The sequence below is a fragment of the Sinohyriopsis cumingii genome, unplaced genomic scaffold (genome assembly GCF_028554795.1).
Source record: "Sinohyriopsis cumingii isolate HCF-2022 unplaced genomic scaffold, ASM2855479v2 utg003552l, whole genome shotgun sequence".
Classification (NCBI taxonomy): Eukaryota; Metazoa; Mollusca; class Bivalvia; order Unionida; family Unionidae; genus Sinohyriopsis; species Sinohyriopsis cumingii.
The window spans coordinates 94425-104842 of NW_028316527.1; positions in this window are offsets into that span (position 1 = coordinate 94425).

Genomic DNA, 10418 nt, shown 5'->3' on the forward strand with positions numbered 1-10418 from the left:
AGTGTGATGTGTGATGTGTGATTTTGATTTTTAACGTAGCTTTAACAATTTTTCAGTCATATCGCTACGATGTCTGCAATGTGGCAGTTTATAGTGATGTCTAGCACTGGGGCATCATGCCTCAGACATGTAGCATGATGTCCCACCCAGTCACATTATCCTGACACCGGGCCGACCAGTCCTAACACTAACCACTTAATGCTGAGCGCCAAGCGAGGCAGCTGTTAGTACCGTTGTTGTAAGTCTTTGGTATGACTCGGCCGGGGATCGAACCCACGACCTCCTGCATCCGAGGCGGACGCTCTAACTACTAGGCCACGCCGATTTAGTGTGGTCTAGACTATTTGTATTTGAAAATGACAGTCTAGGTTTGAATCTCTGTTCCTACTTGCCGTGTTACTGTTTGCTTATTGTGTGCGTGTACGTAGAAACAATATAAGTAGCGAACTTTTGAATATAATTCTTTAAGTATTACAGATTACAGAGAATGATACAATCGTTACAAAATATTTAAAAACTGAGATGTCAAAGAAACTGAATTGCAGCCATGATGAACGAATATAACCTGTGCACGCTCTGTGCTGACAAGCAACCACGTTAGCGATATTGAATATCATACCGTAGAGAAAAGTAGCCAACATCTGTGTGATCTAGGAAGCATGTGCTTGAATTAAACAGTCAAGATTTGAACCAGACAAAAATGAAGATATTGTACCCATTCCATGCTGTGGTGTTTACAGTGATATCTTTAAGGATTCAGGACGCTCGACGCTCTTACTGAGATATATAGTAGCATTATATGTACGTAAGCCGGTCAATGTGCTCCTCTAGATTGACTTGACACTACATACTTTATTTTTTCTGGAAAATTAAGGCAGTGGTTGTTACCGTCATAGTGCGACTGCACACACTGAGCATTAATGGCATCCTATTTAAGACCCTATCAAAAGTATTCATATTACAGTTCTTGTGGCTTTGATAACCAGTGATGCATGTTACTTGTAAAAATGGAGTACATCAACAAAGCCTAAACAAAAAATAAATGTATATTCAATTTAGCCAGTTGGTTTTTGCTTAGGATGACAAAGTAAACAGGTCTGACTAGGCCTGTCACAGAAAATTCGTTGGTTCTAACGTCTCTTCTCGTTTCATTGAAGTGGAAATAATTTCCAGAAAATGATGGATACACTAAGTTCAGTTTCTTTTCTAATAATGTGACTAATTTAGAGCCTAACATAAGTAACTTCCAACTAATACATTGGATTTCATAATACAATGGGGGAAATATACAAGGAAAGTATCTTAAGAAATGATTCCAGTTTGTATTTTTTGTATAACCAGTGTACTAACACTACCCTTTACCATTTTTGCTAATCACGGAAAGAAAGAACTAAATATTGACTTATGGGTGGAATTTACGATTTATATTTAAAAATGTCAAAACTTCACACTATGAATGAAGGAAAACTGTTGGTATAACATTATTTTATTGTTTTAGACACATTTCTTTGATTATTTTGTTTCATCTGGCATTATATCTGTAATCATCTTCCCTGTACCCATTAAACTTTAAATGATGTGGAATCATCTTTCATTAAGGCCTGTGTTGAGAAGTTGAAATGCTAATTACCTTTTCTGTCAAATCTTCTTTCCGTCTGTACGTTTACTCCAACTTGTTGTACTATATAGCTATGTAACCTTAAATGCATAATTCGATGCCGTTTGGGAAGTTATATCCTTTTAACTTGTCTATTTTTTTAAGTGTTTCGTTTAATTCTGACGGACCCATTGCCCTACCTCAATCTATGTTTACTATCCACTACAGCTGATCCTTAAAAATCGTCATAGTTTTGAAACCATATGTCACATTTTTAATCATGCTCTTAAATGAACGACATAAATGTCCAGATTTCATGAATATTAAGGAAATGCAAAAAGACAAATTAACTTCCCGACTTTGTTTCAAAAAGAGTTTTAGTAAATTGATTAAAGGCAAGGTTAGGATGAATAAAAACTTATGAAATGACTTGTCGCATTGAAGACAACTGTAGATAAAATATTCCTGGTTATGCTGACAGATTGTAATGCTTTGTTTTGTTCCGTTATATTTTACTGGTGATATAGCGGATTATTACCTTCAATGCAGGTAACAAAAATATTTTGAGGGTTGTACCAAATTTGAATCAATGTATTAGACCAAATAAATTAGGCAAATACATATGCGTCTATTGCGTTTATTCACCAATCCAAACACGCGTTACGAAATTCCAATCCGAAGAGAGCGGACTATGACTTCACAGTCCCTATATATATATATATATATATATATATATATATATATATATATATATATATATATATATATATATATATATATATATATATATATATATATATATATATATATGGTAGCGTCTGTGTGCAGTCAATCCATGCGACACAGTTTTAAATCAAGACGGAAACTAAGAAGACAATGAATTGGGGAGCACCAGCCGTGGAGACGAGACGCGATGGTATAGTAGCGGCTACCAAAGTCAACACAGGCCTACTTCCAGAGGATGTCGATTTTAATTGGAATTTAGTCGATTTTCTTTTTTCTCGCACGAACTTGCTCCGGTACCAGTACCTTCGCCTCCTTCTCCTTCTTTACCGCACGTCGATGATTTTAAACAGAGACAGAAAGAAGAATTGGATAATATTTTACAACAACAGAAAGAAGCAGAACAAGCTTTTCTCCTTCAACATCAACAGCGAGAAGAAGATGAGGCAAGAAGGAAGATACAGGAAGAAGCAGCAGAGAACTATCAAGGTATAGGAGAGAAGGCGACTAGTGAAAGCCAAATGGTGACGGTACGTTTAGACATTTTTGCAGGGTTAAGAAGTCTGAAACAAATGTATCAGACTTCTTATTACGACCCAGGAGAAAAATACATTCCCGAGCCAAACAACCCAGCCCTGTTACTACGCCTGCGATGCCATCCCTAGTGATTTCTACCAAATCATCATCGACAGGAGCCAGTCCAGAAGTAGTCCTTGACCGTGGCAAAATATTAAGGTTAAAGATGTTCACGTCCCGTTCCTGAGTTTTATTTTTTAAACAAACAAATACCCAATAGTTATTTTCAGGGTCACCCACATCTCTCGATAAGATATAGTATTTCAATTGTCAAAATCAATTAAAACTCAAAAGTACTTTTTATTTATGATGTACGTGTGCAATGAGTGAGTGATCGAGTGTAGGTCCTTATTCTGAAAAATCATAACCAAGAGACACTTACGTTTTCTGCCTGGTCTATTCTGGTACACGTTTAACAATCCAGTTCACAACACAACACAACACTTTAAAAAGTACATAGACTTCGTCTGTGTCTGTGTTCACTCTCGCTGTTTTGTTTTTTTTTTTTTTAAATTTCTTCACTTTCACAGTTTCTTCTTCCTCACTCTCTCCTCGTCTTATATTCTTCTCTTTTGTCTCTCTCTGCACGTGTCTCGGCTTTTCCCTTGGGTGGGCACCTCTTCTTATTCCTATTGTTAACCCCTCTCTTCTTCTTGCTCCTGTTTTTTCTTAGAGTATTCTGAAGACCAATGTCCTTTCTCTTGATAATGATAGCAGTTATCTTCTCAATTGTCTCTTCTGGTACGTGTCCTACTTTTTGGACTGTCTGGACACTCTGAAGACCAATTTCTTTTCTTCTTACATATATAGCAAGTATCTTGACTTTTAACTCGAAAGTAGTGGGAGTAGTCCGTCGTCTTGTCTGACGAAAATTTTCTGATGACGACTCGCAAACTTCTGATGAGAAGTTCCATCTGTGTAGTCTCTTCCATCGTTCTTATCGATTTGAGAGTGAAATGAATATTGGAAGGGACGAAACACTCTATATCTGCTGGTTTGACAATGTAAAGTCCATTGCACCATCAGTCTCAGTTCTCATTACGTGGTCTTCTTTCAAAGCCCTAGAGGTAAATCGCAAGGGCAAGTCTTAACCAAAGAGTTAGGAACGCCTTGGCTGACTCATGCGTACGACTATGCCACGCAAACCCCACACGCCTATTTACTCGTGGATTTAAAACCCACTACCTCCGGTTATTTGCGATTTCGTACCCATAAGTTTCACCACTGATGCCAAGACATGTACATGTTTTCGAATTAACAAACACAAATCTATCAAATACTCGGAAAATTTGGGTCTTTCTCATAAAGCGTCAACATGACATACCTTTAGTCTCATCTTCCCGTCAAATTGATTTGTGCCTTGTACGGCATCAGTCGCGAAAAGAAACCACATATACGTGCTAGTGTCTTAGAAGCCGGCTTCAAAAAAGTCATTCGATGGTTTACGGTGACACCACGTCAATTACTGTAAGGTATCATTCACATTCCTCATCAAACCAAACGCTTTTTTGACGGAAATAGAGTAGCCTTTATGCAACTGGATGATCCCCGCATCGACACTCAAATAAAAAACCAAACCATTTTGAACCCTGGATGGAGCGGTTCTCAAGGAGGTGTCATCATTCGCTCCCTCTTAAAATGGGATCATAATGCCCACAAAGTTCTCCCCAAGAACAAAGTCGCTCCAAAAATGCCAAACGAACCCCAAAGAAGAAAAAGAGCAATGGTTTTAAGACCAGGTCACACCTCGAAAAAGAAAAGCACACAGATAAAGAAAAGGAAACGTCCCCAGAAAAGAAAAGCTCCGATAAAACAGCTTATACCCGCAAGAGATACAAGTCAGCCAGGACGCATCCTCACATTCGCAAACGACGACCTTCATCGACAGTGACCGTGTCTCCAGTAGCCTCATGTTCGTCCACTTCTCCGTTGCTGGTGATGCTAGCCTAATCTAATTTTACACCTTTTCTTCCTCATTTGATGAAACAATGGAAACCAGCGTCACCAAAACATCTCCAGCTGTGATAGCCTCCACCTCCTCTTTAGCTGCAGTGGAAGCTACTCACAAAGTATCTGCTCCCAGAATCAACGTCCAAGAGAGATCGGGAATGTTACAGAGTTTACTGGATTTGTCCAAGCACGAACTGTCCCGATTTAGTCCGCGCCTGTCATCAAGTCGATACGACGTAAAGACAACCAGTGGTGACGCGTTCTAGTATAAAAATGTCCTGAGGAACAAAATAGGAATCAGTGTTTTTGTGCTCCTGAAAAAACAACGATGTCACCCACAGAAGCCATCCCTCTTCTAAATCCAAAGGAAAGAATAGGAAAGGACTGCCTCCTCGTTTAGTCAAACCGCCTCGAAAGATGTTATCGATACTGTGTGCGAATGTTGTTTGATCGTCTTGAAATGCACGATACCTTTGTCTAAACACTGGAAAAAATGGTTAGCCAAACACCGTCACCTTCTTCGCCAAATGATTTAAAAGAAAATACAAATTCGTCAAAAGAAGATGTTGGGACAACACGGAGGAATTTTGTCCATGTTGTTAGGACGCTTGCCAAAAGGAGGATTAGGAACAATGCTGTGACAACTCTTTGAAGCAAGATAAAAAGGGACCAAGAAGATAAAAGGGACCTCTGGAGTACAAAGATCTCAGACGTGACCAATGCAATCGAATGGAAGGACGAACACTGGCTCTAGTGCCTTAAAAACGTTGTCAAAGCACATCAGTATATGACAACAGTATATCTGAATTGAGCCAAATTACTCACTCTGTCTCTCTTTCTCTCTTTCTCTTAGTAAGTAAATTTACGCTAATATTGCACAATCTCCACATTGTGTATTGCATATCGCCATATCACGGCAAAGTAAAATGGAACCCGTGATTATTTGTATATTAAAATATTGACGATCAGTAGATAGATTATATGCGACTTGTGTCTCACTAGGAAAATGCTCAAGTACGCTTACTTGTCCTTGCATGTGTTCTACATTCATGCCAATTTACGCCGATAGAGAATAGTCGCCAACAGATATGTGATCTAGGAAGGTTTTGTTCGAATCAAGCAGTCAAGGTTTGAGTCCGGAGAAAAAATGAAGATATGGTTGCCATTCAATGTTCTGAGATTTACAGTGCTATATTTAGGGATTCAGGACGCTTGACGCTCGTAGTGAGATACATAGGAACATTATCAACGAATTATACACGTAAGCCGGTAAATGCGCTCCTTTAGTTTGACTTGACACTTGACACGTTATTTTTTTCTGGAAACTTAAGGCAGCGATTCTTATCGTTATAGTGTGACAGCACACACTCAGCATCTATTGCATCCTATTGTAGTCCATAGCAAAATCATTAATATTAGAGTTCTTGTAACTTTAATAACCAGCGATTAATGTTAATTGCATTCAATCAAGTACAACAGCATAACCTTAAGAACAACAAAAATAAAATGTTTAATGAGTTACCCAGTTGGCTTTTGCTGAGGATGGCAAATTAAACAGGTCTGACAATGTCTGTCCCATAAAAATCGTAGGCTATAAAGTTTCTTCTCATTTCTTTCAAAATGGAAACAATTTCAAGAAAATGCAAGATAAAATATGCATCCTAATTCAACTGCATCTATACATTGAAAACGAGACCACCATTAGATGGGAATCGACTAGGTTCCGGTGCTATCGGTACTCATTATGGGTAGGGTGAAATTCTTCAGAGTGTTCTAGATCAACTTGAAAGAAATATTTCATTTCATGTATGTGTTTTTAGACATCAATGTGTGCGGGATCAATCCATTAAAATGAACCGACAAGCAACGGATGCATCAGTGCCCATCCATAAAAATATGTTACATAAAGATACATGTGTTAACTATTTGGGACAGCACGGAGGTACGGTCTATGTTTGTGTTGTTTGCACGTGGGCATCGATGGCTTGCCATTAATATTCCTACAGGGAGTGAGAGTTAAATAAAGAGATGCATATCAATCTTAGCAACATGATTTTGCTTTTTAATAAAAGTGCATCCCAAACCATTCACAATGATTCACATTAATGTGCAGGGCTGTATTTGTACATTCGCATATCAACGCCTCAATCACATCCGCGAAAAATAACACATTTTGTTTCAAACAAGTATCGTGATAGTACCGTAGTACCGAATGTTTTTGCCTTTAATGAGAACAAAACTTTATTTGCATGTTTATAGTCTTTGGTGGCAATACAAGGACAAATAAAATGCCCCCCCCCCCATAGGTGGTAATTGATTTACATCAAACCTGTCCCGATCGTTAATGTATTCGTGTGAGTTCACCCCTTTTCTAGATAATACGTCAGTGTCAATGATATAATATGGATTAATAATTTTGAAGTTTTCTTTAATTTGTTTTAATTTGCAGTTTAGATTACACTGGTTGTGTGCAGCTCCTCTATACGGGCCAGCAATATGATCATGAACGTTGAAATCGATGGGGTTAAGATCGCCATCGCGTAACCAGCAGTGAGTCGCCATTTAAAACTCATTAATAGCAATACGGTCATAATCATGTCGGTGGTTGAGAATGGATGTTGTCGAATGCATTTCGCTGTAACCTCGACCGATTTTTTTAAAATAAAAAAACCCTCAGCCGACTCCAAACCACGATACAATAACCATGGTTTAGTTTGCCAGTCACATCTGACAAAATTGCAGAAAAATCCGCATAGAACTTGTCCAGCAACTTGTTTTGTAGGTATTTTTTTTATTTGGGTGTTCACTTGAACGTTGAAGTATTGAAAATGTCCGCATTGATGATATAGTGTACTGGGTTTTTTTTAACTGCTGTGACCTTTAATAGATTTTTCTACTAGTTTCTGATATAACAGTGCGCTGCGGTTTTTCACTGATTCCTCGAAAATAGATTGTATGGTCAACTGGCAAATGTTGGCTCCTAAACAGAGGATCTCAAATGGGTAATCATTATAATCACTAACAGATGATAATTGTTGGCAAAGCTAAGATTTACAGTAAGCCACACACTTTATAGTTTCGAAGCCACACACCTTTATAATTATAGCGTTCCAGTGCCATATATATATATATATATATATATATATATATATATATATATATATATATATATATATATATATATATATATATATAAGAAGATATAGATATAGATATTAGTATTTAATTGATTTCATCCATCACCTTTTTCTTATTATAGCCTTTACAGATCGTTGTATAGAAGTAAATGTTCCAAATGCAAATAATAGTGTCATTATTTATATAGACTATTAGATATACGACACTTTTCGCTACCTGAAAAGAAGAATTTTAATCTCAAATCAGGTTCTGCTAAATAAAGAGGCACCTTCCGCTGTGGGCCATATAAGCCAAGTTTGCATAATTAACAGTAGGTATCGATAATTTTCCAGTGTGTAATCGCATGCCAACTCTTAAATTTCCATATACATATTTGTATCGAATAATTTCAAACTAGGGTTGACACTTAAATAAATTATGGATTTATTTTTTTGATAAATTATCTCTAGTAAATTCATCACAAAGAGCCAACTATTTTTCTTCTTGCTCAAGGAATGTATGTTCCTAATACTTTTCACGGTCGGAGAATTTGTATTACATCGTTATATTAATATTAAAACATCTCTCCAATCGATGTATCATTGGTGATATGCATTGATCCTACTGTATTCGATTGATCGATCAATGTCATACTCATGATCATTATTGTAGTATCCATCCGTTTCAATATCTGTACTAAACGTTAGCACCATTTTTTCTTGCAAAATATAATTCAATGTCGTTTCAGTTCTTGTATTGTGTTAGCCAAGTTGATATTGTTGCTGCTCCAAAATAATTCCTAAGTTAATTAATTTATCAATATGTTCTGGCTATGTCTTCAAGAGGCCATATAACATACTTCGGGCTTCTTCAATAAATCAGCATGATGTATTCAAATGAAAAATCGATTTAATGTTTTATATACCGTTACACCCACTCCACTGAGCAAGTAGAATAATATCACAATTAGATATCTCGATTATTTCTTTAAAAAAATACTTTACGCATCCTTATATAAATATATATATATATATATATATATATATATATATATATATATATATATATATATATATATATATATATATATATATATATTTATATATATATATATATATATATATATATATATATATATATATATATATATATATATATATACATATATATATATATATATATATATATATATATATATATATATATATACATATATATATACATATATATATATATATATATATATATATATATATATATATATATATATATATATATATATATATATATATATATATATATATATATATATATATATATATATATATATATATATATATATATATATATATATATATATATATATATATATATATATATATATATATAAAGAGAGAGAGAGAGAGAGAGTTGTTTAATATATAATAGGCACATATGCTGGGAGTATCCTTGCGAATTGGTATCTTTAAGAACAGGCACGATACCAATTTTTAAGAAGTTCACGTTTAGTTCCTACGAAGAAGCTAATGTGTGTGTCCATATCAATTACAGCGGATTCAACACAACTTCAGAGGAACCCTAAGGTGCAAACAAGATACTAGAAGGCCCAGAAGTTACTAAAACCAGGCGCATCCCAAAGACCCTGCCTTTAAATGCCAATATAAAGGCTACGCTATTTTGATTACTATTTCGTGATTTATTTTGTGGTCCCGTCAAATTTAAGCATGCATAGTATTGAAATAGTTATTTAGGTCTCTCGAATATTTGCTAGCGCTTAGATATCCTCTCAGCAGATATTGAATAATAATTAAATATATTGATATATCTGCGAATTCGGTGTTTCGGCAATAGTCGCCTAGGAAGAAGATCTAGCACCCACCCATCCCATTGCAGCAAACATGTGGGTTTAGAGTACTTAGAATATCTTAAATATTAGATGGCAACTATTGTCAATTGTATCAGCCGGTTTAGTACCAAATCTGTTTGTTTCAAAATTATCACATAAGGACATGTTTTTTGCATATGCAATGTGCTTATCATTGTGCATCAAAATGACATTTGACTATGAACAATTGCATGTTTAAATCATAGGGACTGGGGTGCATGGACTTATTTTTGTGTTAGCTCCATTAGCTTGTTAAGTCAAATAGATTATATATTTATATTTTGACATAAATAGTTATCCAAAATACGGACTTTTATGACCTCGCTGCATGCTGTATTTTATGTGAACTTTTATATTAAGCGGATTGATGCATTATCCAACTTGTCGAAACTGTCCATTGCACCCTCAGCTCGGATATGCGCTGCTTAACCCTAATCCTCCTTGAGGTTGATAAACCAAAATATTTTTTTTGAATGTTTTTGAACTGATACGCTAATTACAATGGCTATGATTTTGGTCCAGACGTTATATCCTTATTGACAAAGATTCTTCCCACATATTCTAGCCAAA